The sequence below is a fragment of the Schistocerca piceifrons genome, chromosome 5 (genome assembly GCF_021461385.2).
Source record: "Schistocerca piceifrons isolate TAMUIC-IGC-003096 chromosome 5, iqSchPice1.1, whole genome shotgun sequence".
Taxonomy (NCBI): domain Eukaryota; kingdom Metazoa; phylum Arthropoda; class Insecta; order Orthoptera; family Acrididae; genus Schistocerca; species Schistocerca piceifrons.
This window is the reverse complement of record NC_060142.1, coordinates 217263233-217289740: the sequence shown is the minus strand read 5'-3', so window position 1 is coordinate 217289740 and position 26508 is coordinate 217263233. Positions and strand designations below refer to the sequence as shown.

Sequence of the window (26508 nt, the reverse complement as noted above, 5' to 3'; positions counted from 1 at the left end):
TGCTAGGTACTGTTGTAGGAGGAGTGTTTACACGTATTAGTAAGAGCTGTCTGACATCAGCGTCACAATCAGTGAAGTAAGCGCACAAACACAACCAGTAGGCAATGAGCTACGAACAACAGGTATCAGCGTAAACCACAGAGTACTGACCCATAAGACCTACATCTCAAAAAGTATTGTTTTCTGGGTCTGTGTTTATAGGAGTTCCTTTATTCTTGACTAGTTCTGCCTCCTGTATGAGTATCAGATACATTTTTTTAATTCGTCCATAATGAACAAATTTAAGGCGACGATTGGCATGAGGGAATTTTCTGGTAGAAGACAGCAGAAAACTTCGTCATCTACAGTACTTGCAATCTCAGCATCAGGCTAAAGGTCGCTTTTGTCCGTGTTTGCTTTCAAGGAAATATGTGTTGCAAAAAATACTGCCTTGGGGAATCATAGTTTTCTTTTTTTTTCACGTATTAGTTTCGGTGAATGCAGGCTGATGACAGTACATAAACGAACTTCAGTACGTGCTATTAAGAAAATAAAATGAATCCTGTATCGATAGTAAAACTCTACCGAAACGTGCATACGAAAATGAAAAAAAACTGTACATACAATACAAACAACTCTCAGAATGTGTAAATTTACTGAGCGATGTTTATTCTAATATGAAGTTCACTATGGAAAACAAAAAAGGTCGTATTTATTTTTTGGGTGTATAGCAACTTAGAAAACTCAATGAAACCTTAGGGCACAAAGTCCACAGAAATCTCACTCCCACACACCGATAGATACGTTCACAAAAATCCCAATCACCGTGCTGAGCAGAAAAGAGGAGTGAGCTGAACAATGGTGGACCGCTCCCAAAGAACCTGTGATGCACAGTACTTGGAGGAAGAGCTTGGCCCCCTAAGAACTAGACCAAGCATATCCATTACGGAAGTTTAAGAACCCCTGACTTTTTATCCTCTATAAGTAAAGAAACTTTCTACCGGCAACTTTTTTGAAATACTTGTTTACACCATAAACCGGTTTTCGAACCTTATCGGGCACATCTTAAAGTGTTACACGTAGTCATGTAATTTCTACACGCCCTATCTGAAGGCGAGTCGAAAACCAGTTTGTGGAATAAACAAGTATTTTATTTTAAAAAAGTGAGTTGCAGTGTTCTGTTTTCCTATTTAAGAATTACTTTCAGAAGAAAAAAATGGTTCAAATAGCTCTGAGCACTATGGGACTCAACTGCTGAGGTCATTAGTCCCCTAGAACTTAGAACTAGTTAAACCTAACTAACTTAAGGACATCACAAACATCCATGCCCGAGGCAGGATTCGAACCTGCGACCGTAGCGGTCTTGCGGTTCCAGACTGCAGCGCCTTTAACCGCACGGCCACTTCGGCCGGCACTTTCAGAAGACGTTCCTACTCTGACAATACGATAAATAGGATACTACGTCCTAAAAAGATCTGGAGCTTCTACTGGTAAAGAACCAACTAAATGGAGAGTTCCCTCCCCGTCTCCCTCCTCACCCTCAATCGATACAACAATCACAGATCGCATCAGTAAACCACTACGCAGACACAGTATTGACACAGTATTTAAACAAACAAGAAAGGCGCCGACATATTTGAACGCTGCGAAATACCTGTATCCGCCGCTTGCCACACCGGTAGTATACTAGGTACCTGTATATCATCTAAAATTTGCACCGCAAATATTGCGGAAATGGACAGTGCTATTCATGCGCGGTTTTCACTGAATGGATTCTTAGTCAGGGGTTCGTTCTCTTAGCCAATAACCAGATTGTAATAATACTTATAATCTGGTTTTTTTTTTTTGGTGCATACATACACTTTCTTAAACGGAACAATGCCTATCGACATTAACAAATTAATAATACTGTTTTTGCAGCATTATAGTGCGAGTCGTTTACGAGGTATCGTATTTTGAAATGATGCCACACCTACACTTGTTTGTGCCATTCCACCTGCGTAGTTGCTATGCACGATGTTATTATGTTTACTTACAATTTGCTTGTGTGTCCCTTGAGTACATTGCGGCTTGCTACTCAGTGAGTGGCAGTCCAAGCGTTGGGGTCGTGAGTGGACTACTCGTGGTGTGTGGAGAATGTAGCAAAAGTGCAGTTCCTTCTCGTACGTTGGATGCGGTAAGATATCCCAAAGACGTCAACCATCTCGGAATTTATTTAAGAACCTCTTCAACCAGTTGCGTGGAATGTTAGTGTAACACCTAGACAATATAACAGAAGGAAAAACGTGGAGACAGAAGAGGGAGAAATTAATTTTCTTGCTGCTGTTGCAATTGATCAGCACGTTAGGTCCCGCACAATCGCACGAGGAAGTGGTATGATTCAAGCTAACGTCCTACGCATTCTCCATCGACACAGGTCCCACCCCTACTACTTCTCTCTCCATCAAGAGCTGCATGGAAACGACTATAAGAATCGTGTTAACTTCTGTACGTGGGCATTAACACTGGATACTCCAGATGTATCATGTATCTTGTTAGATGATGGAGCCACATTTACCAATCATGGCCAGGTAAACCACAGACACATGCACTATTGCTCTGTTGACAGTCCCCATTGGCTTCGTAAGATGGAACATCAGCGTCCATGGAGTGTAAACGAGTAGTGTGGGGTAGTGAACCATCAGCTCCTAGACTCTTGTTTCATACATGGAACACTGAACACGCACCATTTTCGCAGCCTCCTAACAGACCATCTTTCAAGTGTACTGGAAGACGTTCCTCTACTGACTAGGAGGAAACTACGGTACCATCATGGTGGCTATCCAACCCATAGCGCACGAGGTACTACAGCATGTCTTCCCAAATTGTTTTCAAATCGTTGGATTGGACTCAGAGGGCCTGTACCTTGGCGCTCCGTTCCCCGGATTTTACGCCTATAGACTTTCCTCTATACGGAAAGCTGAAATGCATACCAACTACAGTCGTTGATTTGCAGCGACATGTTACTGCAGCCTGCTCAGACGTCTCTGCTGAAATGTTAACACGTGTGCAGTAGTCATTCCAGTGCCGCTGCCGGTGGTGATTTTGAACACGATCCGTGACGGTCAATTGTCTCGTTACTGGTGAGAATCCACATAATTAGTGTATTACCTGTGTCGTTTTTTATTGTGTGCTACCACGGGTATTGTACAAGTGCTGGTGTGGGAACTTTTGAAAATATGATAGCTCGTAAACGACTCCAACAGGAATCCTGCAACAAACAGCACTGACATTCGGATTACCCTACTTTTAGTTTGTTAATGTCTGAAGAAATGAAATTTGTTAACATCGAGTATAGATTTAAGTATCAGGAAGTCGTTTCTGAAAGTATTTGTATGGAGTGTAGCTTGCTGCTACAGAAGAATGCTGAAGATTAGATGGGTAGATCACATAACTAATGAGGATGTATTGAATAGAATTGCAGAGAAGAGAACATCTTGACACAACTTGACTAGAAGAAGGGATCGGTTGGTTGGGCATATTCTGAGGCATCAAGAGATCACCAATTTAGTACTGGAGGGCAACGTGGAGGGTAAAAATAGTACAGGGAGACCAAGAGATGAATACACTAAACAGAGTCAGAAGGATGTAGGTTGCAGACAAAGAACCTTGCACAGGATAGAGTAGCATGGAGAGCTTCATCAAACCAGTCTTTGGCCTGAAGACCACAACAGTGTCAATAGACGTTGTCCCATTTAAAAAGTGTATATCTGCTCAAAAACACGCTTTCTAACTATTATTACAATCAGTTGATTGGCTAATAATACAAGCCCACGGCTATCGATTCATTCTGTGAAAATCACACACCGATAGACTTCCCATTCCCACAATATCTGCGGTGCAAGCCTTAGGTGATTCACCCTGTATAAAATGCAAGTACATGAGGCCAAGTGGACGTAGGAAATACAAGAAACCGTCAACACCCAAATGAGGAACGTATGAGCAGTTGCAGTCCAGTAACAGCTCAGCAGACGTTGCACCGAGCAAAGTGAACCACCAAATTCGTTTCGCCGTTTTCTCAAGATTCAGCATGATAGTTGTAGGATTCACAAAGAGGCCATAGGAATTCAAAAGCACAAAAGCAACTTTAACACAAAAGGAAGAGGACTGAAATTAGACAAGTTGTGTCATTACTAAATAAAGCAAACAGGACCAGCTATTCCCCACAACTCTTCCACGAAATACACGTCTGCTCGACTTACGCGATCATAGACAGCGGTCTGATATCACGACCCGAGATTGCGTGGATACGTATTAACTTTGTAGCCTGTAATGAGGTCTCTAGGATTAGGAGATGAAATCGTTAGGCACAGAAACGTGCTTTGGACCACGGCCTAATGCCCACAAAACAAAAATCAGCAACGACGCAGAAGAAACTGCGTTTATTCGACACATGATTATTTTCCTAAACATAGTATTTGAAAACGCCAGTGTCTAGAGAAACATTGTTTCTCATTTCGCCCTTACGCGTGTACGGAATATACAGGGTGTTACAAAAAGATACGGCCAAACTTTCAGGAAACATTCCTCACACACAAAGAAAGAAAATATGTTATGTGGACATGTGTCCAGAAACGCTTACTTTCCATGTTAGAGCTCATTTTATTACTTCTCTTCAAATCACATTAATCATGGAATGAAAACACACAGCAACAGAACGTACCAGCGTGACTTCAAACAGGAAATGTTCAAAATGTCCTCCGTTAGCGAGGATACATGCATCCACCCTCCGTCGCATGGAATCCCTGATGCGCTGATGCAGCCCTGGAGAATGGCGTATTGTATCACAGCCGTCCACAATACGAGCACGAAGAGTCTCTACATTTGATACCGGGGTTGCGTAGACAAGAGCTTTCAAATGCTCCCATAAATGAAAGTCAAGAGGGTTGAGGTCAGGAGAGCGTGGAGGCCATGGAATTCGTCCGCCTCTACCAATTCATCGGTCACGGAATCTGTTGTTGAGAAGCGTACGAACACTTCGACTGAAATGTGCAGGAGCTTCATCGTGCATGAACCACATTTTGTGTCGTACTTGTAAAGGCACATGTTCTAGCAGCACAGGTAGAGTATCCCGTACGAAATCATGATAACGTGCTCCATTGAGCGTAGGTGGAAGAACATGGGGCCCAATCAAGACATCACCAACAATGCCTGCCCAAACGTTCACAGAAAATCTGTGTTGATGACGTGATTGCACAATTGCGTGCGGATTCTCGTCAGCCCACACATGTAGATTGTGAAAATTTACAATTTGATCACGTTGGAATGAAGCCTCATCCGTAAAGAGAACATTTGCACTGAAATGAGGATTGACTCATTGTTGGATGAACCATTCGCAGATGTGTACCCGTGGAGGCCAATCGAAGCTGCTGATAGTGCCTGCACACGCTGTACATGGTACGGAAACAACTGGTTCTCCCGTAGCACTCTACATACAGTGACGTGGTCAACGTTACCTTGTAAAGCAGCAACTTCTCTGACGCTGACATTAGGGTTATCGTCAACTGCACGAAGAATTGCCTCATCCATTGCAGGTGTCCTCGTCGTTATAGGTCTTCCCCAGAAGCGAGTCATAGGCTGGAATGTTCCGAGCTCCCTAAGACGCCGATCAATTGCTTTGAACGTCCTCCTGTCGGGACACCTTCGTTCTGGAAATCTGTATCGATACAAACGTACCGCGCCACGGCTATTGCCCCGTGCTAATCCATACATCAAATGGGCATCTGCCAACTCCGCATTTGTAAACATTGCCCTGACTGCAAAACCACGTTCGTGATGAACACTAACCTGTTGATGCTACGTACTGATGTGCTTGATGCTAGTACTGTAGAGCAATGAGTCGCACGTCAACACAAGCACCGAAGTCAACATTGCCTTCCTTCAATTGGGCCAACTGGCGGTGAATCGAGGAAGTACAGTACATACTGACGAAACTAAAATGAGCTCTAACATGGAAATTAAGCGTTTCCGGACACATGTCCACATAACATCTTTTCTTTATTTGTGTGTGAGGAATTTTTCCTGAAAGTTTGGCCGTACCTTTTTGTAACACCCTGTATAGTTAGCGATTTCGTTGTAATATGGAAATAGTGGGCAGTACTCGGAGCCCCGACAGTGGAGTTTCTCCACGTTCAGTTGTCTCTAGCATACGATTTGAAGGCTGACGCGGCGCCGACGTGGCAGCTGGATTGCGCAAGTGTCTGGGCGCGCAGGCGAGGACGGGCCGGCGCCTAATGCTCGCGCCAGTTTTCAGGAAGTGCCACCGCCGGACGGCGTCGGAGGAGGCGGCCGCTCCACGGGCTGCTCGTTACTTTTTTGTCGCCGTATTTACCCTGCTGCTTAATGGGGAGTAACGCTAAACAATCTCCCGGTCCCGACACGCATTTACAAGTTTTAACCGTTTAGGCGGCGGAGCTGCGAGCTACCAGTTCTATGTAATTGGGCCTCTTCTATAACATTAAATTATACGGGGCGCGCGCATTGTAGGTATTAGAATGCGAGTAAATATCTCTAATGATCTCATTATATTTCAGTGCTTTCTCGATTCCGCCCGGTTTTTCTTCCCGCCGCCCCCTTTACCTACCCGTTATTGTCTATGCGCGCGCCGTGTTTTCCGTCTGGGCCGAAGCCGGAGCCGGCCATGAACTTAAGTAAATTATGTACAAAACAAACGCCCGCCGTATAATTTAAGACACTTGCAGTAAAAATTGAAGCGATGCGGCCCTCCAGACGTAAATATCGCCGCGCTTCTTCCTGCCCCGCCTCGCCTAGAGGTTGGCTGCTAATGGAACTCCCCCCCCCCTCCCTTCCCCTCCCCCTCATTCACCCCGCCCTCACCTGCTTTATCGCGCGCCCCACATTCGGGCGGTATCCTTCGGCCTGCGCCATATTTTCGCACGCCATCATTATCAGCCATTATCATAAAGCTCTCACTCCACCCTGTGCCCTTCCGATAACCAAGATGGCGTCGAGCCCCCAGTTGGCATCCGTCTCTACCTCGGGACTCCCTCCGCTCTTTTCTTCGGCCTTCTACGCTTTCTCCCTCTCCCTCTCCTCTCTCTCTCTCTCTCTCTCTCTCTCTCTCTCTCTCTCTCTCTCTCTCTTCCCCCCTCCTGGACGACCGTTCAGAAAGATTTACGTCCTCCAGGAAACCCGGAGTGCCTGGAAAACACTACCGACCTCGGGCGTTATTATAACGCGGCGTTTAAAACGCATATAACTTTTAATGGGGATGTTAGTGCGCCGCGGAATGAGAATATAGCTTATTGCGATGATACCTCCTTCTCCGAGAAGGAAAAAGGCTGGAAGAGAGGGAAGAATGGGCGGGCGGCGCACATTGGGAAGAGGGAGGGAATAGACGATTCGGAGGCCGTTTTTATAGATCGTGAGCGTCTCCCCGGCCGGCCCTGCCGCCCGAGAATAAATATCAAACGGCATGTTGATAATGCGTGCTGAATGGCCTTTGTTGTTGCTGGGCAGGACGTCGCGCCCCCCGCGGCGGGCCGGCATAACCACGGCTGTTTATTGGACTCCTCGCTGCTTCCACGTGGACCACCTCAGAAGCAGTCCCACCGCAGGTACGTCGCTTGCTTGCTCGCTCGATCTGCTCGTCTCGCGCAAAGTCTCCTGTTTGTTGGACTGCGTCTGTGCCTAAAATTGGCATCGTTTTGCCACTGGATGCGACCAGATTACCCGCCGTTCAAGATACTCCATTTGCTAAGTATATGGTTGTTACAGGAAGGACATTTCAATATATCGTACACAGATAAAATCAATTGTGACAGAGTATTGTGACTTGGTTTTCGTCTGTGAAGAGAGGTGCATCTCTTGTTTAGTCGCTGGAACCACCTTTGCGGAACAACCGATTTGACTCTCCAGTTTTTACTGGAATGAGCAAGGTTGAACTGTTGGTCCAGCCAAGTGACTCCACCTCAATACTTCAGGCAAATACTGGGAAATTTCCACCAGCATGAGCACAGTCGATTCTTACTCCCGCACGCCCTGTTACTACTATTACTTAACCTGCCGTTCTTTGTGATACAAAAATTATTTGATTTTCGTAGATTAAATCCTACTGCAGTAGAGCATCAATTATCGAAAACCGTACGAGGCAGGTGGTGTTCTGTTAAGCGTTTTGAAGAGAAAATATCATTAACAAAAACACGTTGGTTCAGTCATCGGATAATAGAATGAAGGAACACTGAATTAATCACAGAACTATAAACCGGTATATGTTTTCAAATGGTTCAAATGGCTCTGAGCACTATGGGACTTAACATCTATGGTCATCAGTCCCCTAGAACTTAGGACTACTTAAACCTAACTAACCTAAGGACATCACACAACACCTAGTCATCACGAGGCAGAGAAAATACCTGACCCCGCCGGGAATCGAACCCGGGAACCCGGGCGCGGGAAGCGAAAACGCTACCGCACGACCACGAGCTGCGGACGGTATATGTTTTGTATCACGCGTCTTACAAATAATACAAAGAACTGGCTACGTAGTCTAGTTTGAAAAATACATTAAAGTAGGCCTAATGTTTAGTTAAAAAAATTAGTTTTCGCTTCAGAGCTGAGGGTAAGTTTCTTTGCCGCTTCAAGGTCGATTAATACTTTATAGCCAGGCTCATCAGAATCATGTTCGGGGGATTGTTAAATATTTTTCTTGTCGTATTCTGCAAATTCTAAGGATTCTTGAATCTGCACAACCAGTTCGGATACGAATTTGGTGTTTGGTGGCTCTTTAATTGCAGCGGTGGACTAATCTGAAGGAAGGAACTTGTGCCATTGCTAGTGCAATTATTTTAGCCGGAGCTTCTGCTGTCATATACACAGCATCCTTCAAAAAAATGTCTTCGTAAAGTTCTTTTTTTCATATTCTTCGCCGATCAATGATATATCCAGCAGTGACTTTTTGTAGAAGTAGGAACTGCTTTTAGTTAGACGTGTGATGTACATATCATATTAATCTTCCGTTGGTACCGTAGTTAGCGTTCAACAATTTGCAATGTATTTTCGCACCGTAACAACTCGTGCAAAACTATCTGCATCCTACACTGCCTGTGGTCTCAGTCATAACAAACAACGAGCTCCACAACAGCAGAAACATCACTGAACAGCAATTGATGGCCAGCCACAGCCCCCTCCCTCCAAATACCGTAACAGCGACACTAACAGCGACCAGTAAACCAAAAGTCCTTTGTTGATTTACTTTAAGACATTTTCAAGTAACAATTTTCTGTAGATATAGGAGACTGAAAAGGAGCAGAACATGCTCGAAACTCATTGCAGTATGTTAAACAGAAACTAGTAGCATAAAATACAAATAAGCAATTATTCCACACAGTCACGATACCCAACCATAGCCAGTATGGCCACAAGTAATTACAGTAAATATGTTTTGATTTTGATCGAAAATATTATGAAAAATAAAAGTATTGCGTACTATACAGCGTTTGAAAACTATCAAAATGATCGCAGATATGGGCACTTCGTGCCAAATTCGTCTTGCTATTCTCAAAGCTGCCAGATTTTATAACTGTTAAGATATTGCCCATGCACGTACTAAACACCTGTTGTGGAGAGATGCCCATACTAAAGTTATGGCGACGGTAGATGTCCTTCGCTACAAGAGAGCGACGAGCACCGGATGAAATACGCCCTTGCTGATTTTAATTCGGAGAGAGTGACACGCCTATCGACTTGGCGCCTCGGCCAGATAGGTAATAAATTAGGCGCCTGGTGAGGGGCGACGTGGGACGCCACCGGCGACACGCATCCGTTCATTAATAACCTGGCGGGCCGGGCCTCGTTTGTAGCGAGATGGGGCCGCGGCTGCGACTGTGACTGTCCCGTCTTTTTGTCGCGCACTGCTGTCCGTTATTTTTGGCACCGCACGCCGCTGCCTCCGCTGCCGTCACACGGCACGTAACATAATGGCGCTGGATAATGCACTGGTCCTGCCTCAATCACGCCCACGCGGTTTCGGAATAGTGAGTAGTAATGTACAAGTATTGGCAATGTACCCTATGACGTGTAACATTTAGTAATAGAATAATCCAGTCCTATGGGTCTCAATGGACAATGTTAGCCAGGCCCTTAAGAGGTAACACTGGTCGCTTTGGAGCTATTTAGGTGGTGTAGAACTGATACCGCAAGGTCATGTGACACTGTACCACTGACTCACACTGAGCTGACAAAAGTCATGGGATAGCGCTGAGAGTATTTATAGATGGCAGTGGTATCGCGTCCACAAGATATGAAAGGCCAGTGCAGAGTCGAAGTTGTCATTTGTACTCAGGTCATTCAAGTGAAAAGATGTCGCCGGCCAGGGTGGCCGAGCGGTTCTAGGCGCTACAGTCTGGGACCGCGCGACCGCTACGGTCGCAGGTTCGAATCCTGCCTCGGGCATGGATGTGTGTGATGTCCTTAGGCTAGTTAGGTTTAAGTAGTTCTAAGTTCTAGGGGACTGATGACTTTAGAAGTTAAGTCCCATAGTGCTCAGAGCCATTTTCAGTTGGTGAACAAAATCCTGCACCGGCAACACTTCCGTAATTATGGACAGCTATTGAGCCAGCATGGCTCAGTATTTGTGATGGGAATTTCCAATGACTTGTTTAGTCTACACCACGTCGAACTGCTGCACGAAGCTGTGCAAAAGGAGGCCCGACAGGATGCTGCGAAGTATTCAGTGACTTTTCTCATCTCAGTGTAAGTTGTGGCTGTAAAGCTGTGCGCGCGCGCGCTCGCGCGTGCGTGCGTACGTACGTACGTGCGTGTGTGAGTGTGAGTGTGTGTGTGTGTGTGTGTGTGTGTGTGTGTGCATAACAGTATGTTGTGTTTGATCCATGGTCACATAGTGAATGAAGGTACTCAATTTCTTGATGTTTCAATACGGAGAGTCCAATATGTTACTAAGGAATGCTGTAAAATTCGCTGGCCTTTAACACGGCGTAAGAAGCGGTCCCATAAAGATCGGAACCGACTGGAAGTAGACAAGGATGTTACGCCATTCCAGTGGCCATCTGTTCCGAATCCGACAGCAATTACTGCTGCCAGGGAAAACAGGGTCATCTCAACCAGATTCCGAACGAACATTCCGAAAGCGAACAGCACGCAACAGACATTACTTTGCATTCGGGTCCCTCGTGGAAGGGCATTTACTCACAACCATACATAAAGCTGCGGCCCCTCAGTGGGCCAAATAACACAGAAATTGATGAGTAGCTATCTGACGGCGGGTAGTGTAGGCAGACGAGTGACGATTTTGTCTCGCTTCCAATGATGGAAGGCGTCGAGGGTACCGATGGCCTAATGAGATTCTTCATACGTTGCGCGTGGAGGGAGCACAGAGTGATCCGTATGAGATGTCAGAAAAATGAAATGCTATATCCAAAAAACCATGCAAATTTTAGGGTACGTACAAATGTAGGAGAGTCTGGAGTTTGTGTCTGAAGTTTGTGTCACAGCACATTGGCATTCAACATGTCCGTCATAGCAAATGAGCCACACATCATTTACCTCGCGTCCAAGTTGCACCATGGAGCAAGTACCATTTCTGGGGTGATTTATTGAAAACCCTTGGTAATCTGCCTCCGTAGGTCGGCCACATTCCGTGTTCTTTGTGAATACGCTGTTCACCTGACATAGCTCCAGACCCACATAAAAAACCCGTAGGCGTTAGGTAGGGGCTATGGATAAGCCCACCATGGCCGCACCAGCGATCGTTGAATATGTCGCAACTGCTGCCGTACTATGAGAGCCCAGTGCGTTGGAACGCCGTCCTGTCGATAGACAAGTGTCCAGTATACCATCTTGCTGTAATTGTGGGACCACATACTGCTCGATCATTTCAAGCTAACTGATTGCACGAACATTCTCCTCCGCAAAGAATGGGCCGATAACATTGTACCGACATCTGAAAGTTCGCTTGATCTGTACTCGAGAATCTCACATACCACACCATACTTTGAGTGCGTTGTTGTGTCCTGTTTTCACTTTAGAATACAGACACACTGAGCACGCTAATGCGTTCCACCTCCATACAATGTGCTTCTGACATCTGGTGTTTGCGCTGAGAACTGCGCGCTGTTGGCTTGCCTTCCAGAGCATGGTCACTCATAATTAACTCTCATCATTTTCACGCACATTACGGATATTTGTTCAGAGATATAAACTACCACATTAACTTAGACATCTCAATCGGATCACCCTGCAGTTCAGACCAGATGCGGTTATGTGTTGTTTTGGAGGCGTTCCTCGTACCTCAGCTTGGGCCCACTCGTTCAAGGTTACCGTGAAAATCATCTAGATGTAACAGCATCTCATATTTATAACAAATAGCAGCTGCTACCATTCGTTTTGTGGCTTTCCCCTGGTTAGTGTACTTTATCATGGACGCATGTCTTAAACCAGTAATGCATTAATAAAATGTATAACACTGACTTGTAACAGATCACTTTTTTATAAATGGACCTTTGACAGCGTATGTTTCAGTGATTGAAAGCACGCATGAGAATACACCAGGACAGTGGGAATGTTTTGTTTGAACTAGTGTTTTAGTGGTATGGTGGAAGCGAACCATCTCCGACTGTTCAGCCGCCCGGGTAGATGCTACCGTGTAGTCTCCGCACGAAAATGCGAAGGTGACTGGAGCACCATCGTGTAGTAGCCACATTACCCTTCGAACCAAAGGCTCGTCTTCCAGCAGGGAGACAACGTCACGTGCAGGAAATGTGGATATGCCTTGTCTGTGAGGCGCTGTGCGAGAATGGATAGCCTCATGAGGCGGTCGCCAATTATCTCCATCCACACATTGAGGCTGAACCGATGCTCACGGTTTGTTGCCACCATACCACTAAGACAATAATACTGACAAAATATCCCTACTTTCCTGGTGTGTTCTTATGTGTAGTTTAAATCACTGAAATCTGTTTTGTCAAAGATATTTTACCTCCGCCTTCAGGAGAGTGTACCTCCCTTGGACAGCATTTCCATATGTCGGAGTTAAGTTTTGCATTGCTTCTCTTACTGTCTTTTAACAAATGCCGGAGTGGTTTCTCAGAAAAGAATACTGCCCATTTCCTTCCTCAACGCTGTTCCACTGGAGCTTCTGTTTCGCCACTAATGACATTATCATCAGTGGTGCGTCAAACCAATTTTCTATCTTTCTTTATTTTCCTACTTTCTTTCACCCTTCCTTCTTTCCTTCCTTCCTCCCTCCTTTCTTCTTTCCTTTTTTTCCTTCCTTCCTTCCTTTCTTTCTTCTTTCCTTTCCCGTGCTTCATCACCAGTAGAAAGAGCCGCCTACGTCCTTTACACAATAGCTTGTATGACATTATGTAACAAAGCCATAGTCATTAAGTTTAGACATGAGTAAGGGACAGAGTGCCTGTAAGGAGGTAGCAGTGAACTGCTGCAAGTGAAGAATTCTTACGTTACCTACGCTGAATAATTTTGTTGACGCGCACAGTGGGCAATTGTTGGTGCCTCACTAGAAGCAGAACCTTTTCGTCCTATGTGTAGTTTGCACGCCGTTGAGAATACTTACTCGGTCACCAGACAAGGGCATATTTTTACAAGCACTCGCCGTATACGCGTGCTGTAACGTTCATACGTCGAGTGTTACGGTAACACTAAAAAAAGTCCCTAAAGAAAATCCATTTTAATTGATCATCCAACAACAAAGCCATCATCATTATATTTTCCAAGGTAGTGCAGTAATTGTTTTAAGGAATAACACGAAATCGTTTTCCAGGGGCCGCCATTTAGATGAACTTAGAAGTAGTTTTTTTCTGACGTAGCCACTCGAACGAAGAATAAATAGTATTTTATCGTGGCAGCTATAAGTAGTGATCAACCTCAATTTTCATATTACACTCCGCGACATGGAACTTTCTTTCTAGAGCTGCCTCTACTGGAGTAGGCAACAGTCTCGATACATCTACTACAACCAGCAAGAAGCGATCTACACAAAAGTTCTTTGAAAGACAAAGATCGTTCACACCTCTTTCGACCAGTTCGCCTCTGAATGCAGGAACTCCATTTATCATGTGCTCTTCAGTATCCGCCGGTTTCCGGCCTGTTTTCTCGTCCCCTACGATCTGAGGCAGAGCAGTAAATCCCTCCCACAACAATGACCGGAGAAACGCAGGTGCCTGGCCATAAAACGATAAATCAGGAGCAGCCGGCTCTGTGTTTGGTGACATCTTGAAGGCCTCACGTTCAGAACAGTGAGACTGCGAGGGGCGCGTGCGCCCGTGGATATCTCTGGAATGTGAGACAAGGAGACTGGCGCACACCTCCAGGAGTGTCTGGCAACGTTGCCGAGCAACGAATGCTCTCTCGAGTTTTGTTTTATTCGAGATTGTGTTTTCTACTATAAGACGCTTTGCTTGTCGCGTGTTACGTTTCGTCTCCCAGTTGACCTGCTGTTAAGTAGCATTTACGCACCTACTTTTAAAATATACGGCAAATGCGTTGTTATCCACTCGATAAATCGTTTTATTCTTGACTGTACAAGAGAGATTTCTTGCTTTTAGACGATAGTATCGCATCACGTAGAGCTATTTGTAATTATTGGTTTTCTATTATGTTGTTGCCGTCAGAAAAAGTGTGTTTACTAGAAAAGACGTATCGGAGAACCACATGAAAGCCGTACCTCGATGTAACTTCATTTTTTTACATTTTTTAGCACATTCATAGATATGTCTGAGGTAAACACTGGTCGCGAGTAGGATTTGCGCACTGAGAGTTTAGTGCACACTTAATTACACATATCGACAGTTCATCCATCCTGTGAATAGAGAATCTCGATTTTTGCTTGTTATCGACATTGAAACTGGCAGGATACTGGTCCCGGGAATTCCAGAACTTCCGAGGTTTTAATTTTGAAGTCTGTTAAAAAATGACAAAAGAAATATTCTTTCCTGTTTTATAATTACAGATTCAAAATTTTCAGATTTTTTTCGTTTACTTGTTGTGTGAAACCTTGCTTCTTGTCAAATTTCAATATTCTAGACCAGCGGAAAGCACCCTAGAGGTTCTCATGGTGAGTTTTCGAGTATCAAAATGTGTGACATAAATACATAAATGGCCGTATCTTTTGGCTGCATCGACTAGGTGCTTCAATTCTTTTTTTATTTTATATATATATATATATATATATATATATATATATATATATATATATATTTATTTATTTATTTATTTATTTACACCACCAAGAGATCGTAGACCTTAATATGTGACAATTTCGACTTGATACATCTATCCGTTCCTGAGAAAATTGGTTTTTAACAGTTGGACAGACAGACAATGTGATCCTGTGTGAGTTCCGTTTTTACCAATTGAGGTACTGAACGATAAAAACCACTCCAACAACGAAAACATATTTTAGGGTGACTATATCTTTGCATTGGTAATTTCACACTTAGTTATGAAGCTGTATGATTCTTACATACGATACAAAAGGCATCTCAGTTTTTCCCGTTGTGTGTGTCTCATACCTAACATCACATTACTTTTTGGAAACCGACCGACGTGACGCAGTGGTTAACACACTGGACTCGTATTCGAGAGAACGACGGTTCAGACTCGCGTCCGGCCACCATGATTTAGGTTTCCCGTGATTTCCCTAAATCGCTTAAGGCAAATGCCGGGATGGTTCCTTTGAAAAAGCACGACTGACTTCCTTCCCTAATCCGATGGAACCGATGACCTCGCTGTTTGGTCCTCTTCCCCAAAACCCACCAACTATTTGGTAGACCAGCAGCCTTCGAATAAAGTAGTCGGTTCCAGCAAGACAGGGCGTAGTAACTGCGTACGTCCATTTGGAATGGCGGAACCTTAGTTCAGGTAGAAGGCGCATTTTAATTGTGGACAGAATGGTTCATCCCTGAAACCGAACACGCTGCTGGTCGTGGAGTCTAGGGCAAAGATTGTAAAGCAGGGGCATAGTTACGGATCGTGAGCACTCAGTTGGATTACCAGCAGAATTACAAGCGTCTTCTTATCAAATGCCAACATTACATGCTATGTGTCTATTTCCCTTCGTATAGATTATATCTGCTGCACTTCCTATGCAGCATACTGCATAATGTTAAAACTCATATGCACAACGCGTCGTTTTTTGGCACAAACAGTAGGATTTGTACCCCACTGATTTCGTAGCTTTTAATGGATTTAATATGTGTGGTTTTTAAATAACGAAATATTAACGATGATGGTTCCACTGAGAATGACAGAGATTGATAGTGTCTTAGTTCAAAACGTAATCGGACAAGTATCTGCTAAGCGGCCGGTGCGAGTTTCCATTGGGAAAGTGAGGAATCACTTCTCCGTGTGAAGTAAGTCATAACCAGTATCGAGGTGAAAACCTTTTTATCAAATTCTCATTACCTGTAGAGGAGCCACAACATTTACGGCTTATCAATCGCAAATAAGTTAGAAAATTTGTGGCATTTTGCTATTGATAATGCTGTATGATGACGAGAATTTGAGGATGAGAATCCAACTGTAGCTGTGAAAGTTTAATTCTCTGGGGCCTGTGTGGGTGAGTTGTGGATTACTGCTCTGCAAAACTTAGAGAGAGAAATGAATGGAAGTGTGGGAGCGTGTTGACAGAGGTCTCCCAGTCGTGCACAGAAAGCTGGACGTCACATGGCGTGAGCCCTGCGTGACTACAGTGCCAAATGGGCTGGCCCCGCAGCGCGAAGCAGTTGAGGGAATGGGAAGAGATGGAGTGTGTCAATCAGCGACCAGTTAGGGAACACTCTACTGGCGTTCTTCATACAATATCTAGATGACTTCAAACGGGAAAGAGTCATCGTGAAAGTGGATCAAGTTTGACATGTGTATTCCAGGAAGTTTGGTACTGCTCACAGCATTGTTCCTCGCTCGTGAGGAGCGTTCCGAACGACAGGCTCTGCTGTCTGAAAGAGTGGAGCTAGTCGAATACGGTCAGCTACCAGCAGTAGGTGACAGGTACAGTCAAGAATGGACCCACGTCAAACAGCGGCTGCAGTTGCAACCACACTTAACAGGACGGCTTGGCACGCAACGTCACGCTCCAAAATGGCACTATGACTGCATGCCGTGGTCTCTCTGCCCGACCGACAATCACTGCGCTGTGTTCTGCTAAAACCCCCGCATCGACCACACTGTTTGCGATGGTATCAAGCGCTTAGGGACTGGACCAAAGAGAAGTGGGGTCTGTGTGCTCTTCTCGGATAAGGGGGAGATTCCGTCTGAGTAGTTCAAAATGGCCCTGAGCACTATGGGACACAACTGCTGAGGTCATTAGTCCCCTAGAACTTAGAACTAGTTAAACCTAACTAACCTAAGGACATCACAAACATCCATGCCCGAGGCAGGATTCGAACCTGCGACCGTAGCGGTCTTGCGGTTCCAGACTGCAGCGCCTTTAACCGCACGGCCACTTCGGCCGGCGTCTGAGTAGTGATTCAGGACATACCCTGATATCACTTTGAACAGTGATTCTGGAGAAACTCTCAAACGGCGAGGGGTGGTAACGTGTAATGCACCCAAGGATTTTTGCTGAACCTGATAGTTTTGGTCGTCCATGTGTTACAGCATGGGTAGGCATAATATTACATGGGCGTACTCACCTCCAAATATCGGAACACGATACACTCAGCGGTGAGCGTTATTGTCTTTTCAGGGGTGCATTTCGACCGAACTTAATTTTTGTGGATGACAATGCATGACCGCATTGAAGTATGCGGATGGAGAAGTTCTTGCAGTGAGAGCATATTCAGCATATGAAATGGGCTGCCTGTACCCCCGACTTAAATACAATCGAACACGTGTGGAATGCGTGTGGGGAACAGATTGCAGCACATTCACATGCACCAACTAGCGTACCATTCGACACCAATCTTGTGGCCGGCATGGGAGGACGTTGCAGAAGATGCATTGTCATCTGTGGTGACCATGTCCCATCTTTTACATTGTCCTGGGGATTATCGAGCTGCACTACTGCCCATTAAAATTGCCGCACCACGAAGATGACGTGCTACAGACGCGAAATTTAACCGACAGGAAGAAGATACTGTCATATGCAAATGATTAGCTTTTCAAAGCATTCACACAAGTTTGGCGCCGGTGGCGACACATACAACGTGCTGACATGAGGAAAGTTTCCAACCGATTTCTCATACACAAACAGCAGTTGACCGGCGTTGCCTGGTGAAATGTTGTGATGCCTCGTGTAAGGAGGAGAAATGTGTACCGTCACGTTTCCGACTTTGGTAAAGGTCGGATTGTAGCCTATCGCGATTGCGCTTTATCGTATCGCGACATTGCTGCTCGCGTTAGTGGAGATCCAGTGACTGTTAGCAGAATACGGAATCGGTGGGTTCAGGAGGGTAATACGGAACGCCGTGCTGGATTCCAACGGCCTCGTATCACTATCAGTCGAGATGACAGGCATCTTGTCCGCATGGCTGCACCGGATCGTGCAGCCACGTCTCGACCCCTGAGTCAACAGATGGGGACGTCTGTAAGACGGCAACCATCTGCACGATCAGTTCGACGATGTTTGCAGCAGCACGGACTATCAGCTCGGAGACCATGGATGCGATTACCCTTGACGCTGCATCACAGACAGGAGCGCCTGCGATGGTGTACTCAACGACGAAGCTACGTGCACGAATGGCAAAACGTCACTTTTTCAGATGAATCCAGGTTCTGTTTACAGCACAATGATGGTCGCATCGGTGTTTGGCAACATCGCGGTGAACGCACATTGGACGCGTGTATTCGTCATCGTCATACTGGCGTATCACCCAACGTGATGGTATGGGGTGCCATTGGTTACACGTCTCGGTCACCTCTTGTTCGTATTGACGGCACTTTGAACAGTGACGTTTCATTTCAGATGTGTTACGATCCGTGGCTCTACCTTCATTCGATCCCTGCGAAAGACTACATTTGAGCAGGATAATGCACGATCGCATGTTGCAGGTCCTGTACGGGCCTTTGTGGATACAGAAAATGTTCGACTGCTGCCTTGGCCAGCAGATTCTCCAGATCCCTCACCAATTGAAAACGTCTGGTCAATGGTGGCCGAGCAACTGGCTCGTCACAATACGCCAGTCACTACTCTTGATGAACTGTGGCATCGTGTTGAAGTTGCATGGCCAGCTGTACCTGTACACGCCATCCAAGCTCTGTTTGACTCAATGCCCAGGCGTATCACGGCCGTTATCACGGCCAGAGGAGCCGGCCGGACTGGCCGGGTGGTTCTAGGGACTACAGTCTGGAACCGCGCGACGCTACAGTCGCAGGTTCGAATCCTGCCTCGGGCATAAATGTGTGTGATGTCCTTAGGTTAGTTGGGTTGAAGTAGTTGTAAGTTCTAGGGGACTGATGACCTCAGATGTTTGGTCCCATAGTGCTCAGAGTCATTTGAACCATTTGAATGGCCAGAGGTGGTTGTTCTGGGTACTGATTTCTCAGGATCTATGCACCCAAATTGCGTGAAAATGTAATGACAGGTCAATTGTAGTATAAAATATTTGTCGAATGAATACCCGTTTATGATCTGCATTTCTTCTTTGAGTAAAAGTGTCACTTCTGTTCGTCGCATTGTGTAATTCTTTGTTACCCTCTGTACTAAACTGTATTAGTGTGTGATGCAAGTTTCATCGAAATTTGTTGCTCGGTAATGACATATTGTGCGAAAGATCGTTTCGTCTTTAAATTTTGCACGCCAGTGTGGGATTAACACTGAAGATAGGCAAATGATGGTGATAACGCTAAGGAGGAAGCATCACCTCGCTGACATTTAGTCTGCTCAGAGGTGAATCAAATTAGAATAGCACAAGACGGGGAAAACAGACTTTGCACAATACAACCGCTGTCGACGCTTCGGACAAATGAATGTTCTTCACATCTAATGTGGTTGGTCAATAGCTTTGCTTGCCAACGCACGCTGTCGCAGGCGGTAAGGCACGTGTGTTACGGTTCAATGAAAGCCTCGAGTGAGCCAGAATTTCCGTGCTGCATCACCTGCCTTTCCCGCGCGGCCGGAAGTGTTCAAGGCCTCGGCGGCCGGCTACTGGCTGAGTGTCGGCGCTTCCTCGGTCGCGCTGCGGGCTCCCGGCTACCGGCTCGCGTGACGGAGGGAGGATGCGGCCTTGTACCTGCGTCAGCCTAATAGGCGTTCGATGTCACGAGTCGATTACGGCAAATGGCTCGGAATAACCTCCGCGAAGAGCCGTCGCTCCGGGGCAAATATTTTAGCCAACGGCACGCCGATTGGCGGGACCTGCGCCTCCGCGTGTAAATATTTCTACTGGCTGTGACATTCGGTCGTCAGCATATCCAGCGAGGCACGCCGGCCGCAGGCAGCTGGGTAAACGTTCTTCGCCGGCGTACCTTCCGCCGGCTTGTGACTCGAGCCTAAGCGAGGGAGCGTGAAAACACGACAATTATTCCATCTTATTGGGTCAAACTGTGTAAGTTATGAAATGAGATGATATGACTCTATTACAGGATATACTTTACAAGAACTCTGAGAAATAATAAGCATACCGGGCGAGGTGGCGCAGTGGTTATCACACTGCACTCGCATTCGGGAGGACGATGGTTCAATCCCGGACATGGCCGATATCCTTCCCCGTCCTCCCCAATGCGATGAGACCGATAACCTCGCTGTATGGTCCCCCCCCCCCCCCCATTGAACCCAAGTCCAAAATAATAAGCCTATTTTGAATTCGTTTAACAAGTAGATTGTTTTTACATTCGGAGTTAACATACATATAAATACCTACTGTTAAATTGTGTAAATTTGGCTGCTACTCTTCTGCCCAAAGAAGAGCGATTTTGACCCTTTCCTTTCTTCTTCTTCTTCTTCTTCTTCTTCTTCTATATATCGGGTGTCCACCATGAGAAACGCCACGCGCAGCTTCACTGATGTCTCGGCAGGTATTTCCATTTAGTTTTCGCAGTGTGTAACTGGAGTGAGTCCAGACAAATATTGCTCCTCACGTCTTTCATGCGACACAATGTCGACGGAAAGCGTCGGTTTGTTTCATGCTGCAAACAAAATTACTTTTAAAGCGAATTTTTACGTCCCTGTTTCATAGAGCTGTCCCAAATTACTGCTACGGTCGCAGGTTCGAATCCTGCCTCGGGCATGGATGTGTGTGATGTCCTTAGGTTAGTTAGGTTTAAGTAGTTCTAAGTTCTAGCGGACTGATGACCACAGCTGTTAAGTCCCATAGTGCTCAGAGCCATTTGAACCATTTTTGTCCCATATTAGTCTATTATTATTTTATTTTGTGCATTAGCAGTAACAGTAAAACGTGAAGTATAACCACTACTCCAGCAGCGAAAGAGCAGCCACTGAAGACCTTAAACCAAAATGCTTAGAAAATATCTCTGAAAAACCTCAGAAACTTCGTTGATGGAGCTCGGTTTCAACCTGTGTCTAAAATATTTACAGTGCCGTAAAAAATTCATCAACCTCAAGGACAACTGAGACAGGAAGTTTATTACTCTAGCAGCGTATGACAAGAAAATCAGACGAAATGAAACACACGTCACAGCAGAAGGTGCCCACACACTCGCATCAGTGCACAGTGTAACCTCCTCTGGCGGCAGAGCGGGCGTGTATTGTCGCACGCAGACGGTCATAAGCGTGTCGAATGGCATCCTGCGATAGACTGCCCCAAGCATCTTCCTCCTCTTGTTGCAGTTTGGCAGTGGTTCTTACAGGCCGTGGAGACGAGTAAGTTTTCACTTTATCACGTTTCTTACGTGGCGAGAGATCTGGTGATCTTGCTGATCAGGGAAGTATTTGTACACCACGAAGAGTACGTTGCGTCGCAGCAGCCATATGTGGTCGTGCATTGTCCTGCTGAATAATCACCTCACATTTCCGTCGAAGAAATGGCAGTAGCAAGTCAAATGTAGCGGACACTGGTTACTTTTCCCTGCAGAAGCACCAGATGTGAACGCAAGTTGTAACTGATGCTGAAACTTCCTGGCAGATTAAAACTGTGTGCTGGGCCGAGACTCGAACTCGGGACCTTTGCCTTTCGCGGGTAAGTGCTCTACAGGAGACGAGGTAATGGCAGAAGTAAAGCTGTGAGGACGGGGCGTGAGTCGTGCTTGGGTAGCTCAGTTGGTAGAGCACTTAGCCGCGAAAGGAAAAGGTCCCGAGTTCGAGTCTCGGTCCAAGCACACAGTTTTAATCTGCCAGGAAGTTTCATATCAGCGCACACTCCGCTGCAGAGTGAAAATCTCATTCTGTAACTGATGCTCTCTCCCCCCCCCCCCCCCCAACCATGACGCCTGGGGTGGGACCTGTGTGAAGTGGGCAAATCGCTGCGGAATAGGAGGCTCACCAGGTTCCACGTCATACACGTGTACGTCCAGCACTCGCATAGAAACAGAATCTACTCTCATCAGTGAAGACAGCACAGTGCCATCCCAGGATCCAGTTAAGACTTTCACGGCACCAGGGAAGCCATACTTGGTGTCGTGGGGACGCTGGTAGCCTGCTCCCAATGGTCCCCGTTGACACAGCAATTGTAACATTTGCCCGGTTTTCGTTCCTGGATGATGACGATAATCGGTCTGCCAACGCTACTCCCACAATGTGGCGATCTTTCGTACGTCTGTACTACGCGGACGTCCAGAATCTTGCGTACAGGTGTGAAAATGTTCCACAGAGCGCCGTGGAAAGCAGCGACACACCACCGACACATTATGTCCATATGTGTAGCATTCCATTGATATGGTCATACAGCTTGGCTCAGGCCGACAGTGCAACCCAGTTCAAATGGCTCAAACTGCTGAACATAAGCACGTGCTCGTCTGTGGAGTGCGGTTGTATCCTAGCTTGAATGTTGCGAGCACTGTTAATCTGTTAACTCGGCACGGTTACTACCTGCAGAGAGGCATCCTGAGTGCCGTCTGATGACCGATGATCGTGACAAACGAATCACTAACACTGCAACCCCTGATATTCTCATATTATACCGTGGAGCCACTTCTTGAGGGTTTTTTTTTTTACCGGCAGTGAAGTTACGACTTCATGACGGCGGAAAGTCGATGAGATCAACCCTGGCTGCCCGAGTGCCACCTCCAGGCGAGCAGACGGTGCTAAATGCGGCGCATGCGCGCTGGCCGCCGATTGCAACTGCGGCTGCATTCGCGGTCTCCGGCGCAGCTGCCTGCCGCCACGCGCCGCCGGCTCATAAGCAGTAAAGCGGCGACACGCCCGATAACGAACCAGCGCTATTTGCAGCACCGGCGGAACTGCACGCGTCCGACAGCTGTTACGGCCGCGGCCAAGTTTATCCGCCATCACACTGCCGTGTCTTTGTTTGTACAAGGCGTCATTCGAACAGTGACGTACTCACGCAAAAATCTGAATATTGCTGTCTCTGGAACATTACGCACGCGCCTCTATGTACCGAAAATACTGACAAGGGGAGGCCACGATGTTCGGACCACCGATTTACTTTCAACTTTGTACACTTTTAATAACGTAATAGCCGGCCGCGGTGGCCGAGCGCTTACGCGCTTCAGTCCGGAACCGCGCGACTGCTACGGTCGCAAGTTCGAATCCTGCCTCGGACATGGATGTGTGTGATGTCCTTAGGTTAGTTAAGTTTAAGTAGTTCTAAGTTCTAGGGGACTGATGACCTCAGATGTTAAATCCCATTGTGCTCAGAGTCATTTGAACCATTTTTAATAACGTAATGAGCAAGTAGTAAGACGTACTACATAGGCGATTTCGAGGAAATGGCAATAGAAGTTTTAGACTTCAGTCACGTACCGTTGCTTTGCTACACTGAACACGTAATAGTGGCGGTCTTGTGGTTGGCGTTCAAGCCTCGTAATCCGTGGATCGCTCGATCGAGTCCGGCTCAGGCTTTTCTTTATATTTTTATCAACACTGTCATCATTACGTACATGTTAGATTTGAAAGGTAATGTAATGAAAAGGCAAGTGTATTTGCACCAACTTTTATAGTGTTTCCGGTGTTCTCTGCTGTGTATTACTTCGTAGGGTCTAGTTTATCAGGGGATACAACCCGTCGGCTTTGACCAATGACGTCAGAATTGGCCAGAGAGCATGTATTACAAAGATGAAAGAACTGAGAAGAATGTTCAGAAACAAAGAGATGCAAGAGAGAAAAACTGTACTTCACATATATAAGGGCCAGTAGTATTTTCACGTTAACGATATTGCGTGTTTGTATCTTTGTATTTTGGGGAGAAATACTATGGAAAGAAATGAATGAAATATATTACTAGCAAAGAATACATCACGTTACATGTATGTCAGTTGTATCTCGAAACTCTTTCAAACTGTATTGCTTAAGTGCAGCACGGAATAAAAGTTCAGTGTACGTCGATGTCCTGTTGTTCAATTGAACTATGTATCTCCTGCTTCACTATACGGTAAATGAAACACCCGATACAAATTAAAAGCTCATTCGAAGTGTGTTGCTTAAGTACAGTACGGAATACGAGTTTGTCGTAAGTCGAATTCTTCGTTTTCACTAGCATCACTGTCCTGTTCTTCACTTGAACTTCAGTAAACCCTAAGTGGAACACGGGATACAAATTGTAGATGTGTTGTTTATTTCATCTCCGCTATTACTAACAGTCTTTTCTTGGGTACATATCTGTACTACTGATGACAGAAGGACGTATGTAATATATGTATATCAGACTTCCGTTGACCTCTGTATATGTACACTGGTAACGAAAAGGTGAAAATAGACGTACGTTACATTTGCAACCTGTACCTCTATTGAACTACACGGAGACAAGAAGACGACACATGTACAATTATTATCCCGTACTTCACAATGGGGTACAGTTTTGTTATTGCCTTGGACGCTAATAGTATCCCATTCGTTACTTGAGCTATATAGCTATACGCAACATTCGTATCTTGCTCGCCAATCGGCATATATAGTGTCAGTGTAAAAGCGAAGCGAAGGACGGGATACAAATATTAGTTGTGTCCTCAGTGAAAAGGCGAAGTGAAGGACGGGATACAAATCCTAGTTTTATCGGAGGTTTCGCCTGTAATATAGCAAGTACACATTCGAAAACGTTGTACTGATACTAGTGCTGGGAAACGAAAGAAGATCGACAGCTGAGAAATTTCTATTACGTACTTCACAACACGAAAATACACATATTGGTGGAGTAAAACAGTGAAATATGTCAAAATAGTGAAATACAATGAAAGAAGCAAATGGAAAAGAATACTTACCACGCGGAAATATCGTGGAATAACCGAAGCTCGCCTAGACAGTAACGAAAATTACATACCCACAAACAGACAAATCCATTCCTATAAACGAAAATAAGACACTAAAAATTGTTCTACAATAACAAACTAATACGCCAAATTACCTCAATATCATTACGAATAATTATTTTAATGTACAATGATAGCGCTTATCCGGAACACAGAACTGTTTTATTATCTATGCCTCGAAGTGAAGACATTACTATCTATGACTAATGTATGACGTCATTGGTCTAAGCCGACGGATTGTATCCCCTGCTTCACTATACCCACTACTCATTATGCGATTTTTATTTCTATAGGCATGTTAAAAACTTTGTCAAGCGCATTTCATACTTTTTCATATTTGATTGACAGCGAACGAGAAACTGCTTCCCGTGAAGATGCTTTTAAAAGACTTTCAATCGCACATCGCTAATTTTCGGCACCGATGTTGCATCACTCACAGTTTGCATCCACATTGTCAGAAGAAAGAGAAATTTTTCAAAATCTCAACGAGCTTTGTTTTTCCTTAGAAACTCTGAATATTTCTTATGCACGCGGGAAAACTGCATTCGGTCGATGTGGTAGATGCCGTTCTAATTTATGTTTTCCGTGTCTGTACGAAAAATGGCATCCTGCAACTTGTAAAGACGAAAGCGCATCCGAAGATTAATCGTACATCGCAGCCAAATTCTTGTATATTGCAATTCCGTGACTTATTGGATAAAGTTACTTGCACCTTCATTTAACGATATTTGCAAGCTTTTCCCTCGTTCGTGAAAGCTTTGTCTGCAGATCCAGATGCAAAGCAGTTCTCGGTACCTTACCCGGTTGCAACATAGGGAATTTCGGAGATCACGACTGGCATACATTTTCAGGTAAACTTCATGCATTTGGTCGTCTGCATGCAGCTAATAAATATATGCTGTAATAATAAAAATTAGTAACAGCCAAATAAAATAGGAAATTCAATAAAATTTCATGCAAATGCACGTGTCTTCTCATCATAATACCTTCTAAATGTAGTATGTACGAAACAATATGACAAGTTTGGAAAAAATATAAATTAAAAAAAGAGCCTGAGACGGACTCGATCCAAAGATTGTGAAGCTTGAATGCTAACCACAAGACCACAAGACAAATCGTGTTTACAGTAATAACACACTGGTACACAATTGACGCATAAAACTTCTCTTGCGA

General features: G+C 45.3%; 1 protein-coding gene and 1 non-coding gene across 2 annotated transcripts in view; both read left to right on the top strand.

Moving 5' to 3' along the window:
- The window catches only part of LOC124798899 (protein dead ringer-like), a 463425-nt gene that overhangs the window by 347440 nt on the left and 89477 nt on the right, over positions 1–26508 (top strand). The gene's annotated exons all lie outside the window — the stretch shown is intronic.
- Trnaa-cgc lies at positions 22157–22230 on the top strand. The gene has a single exon. It is a non-coding gene; the product is annotated as a tRNA-Ala (tRNA).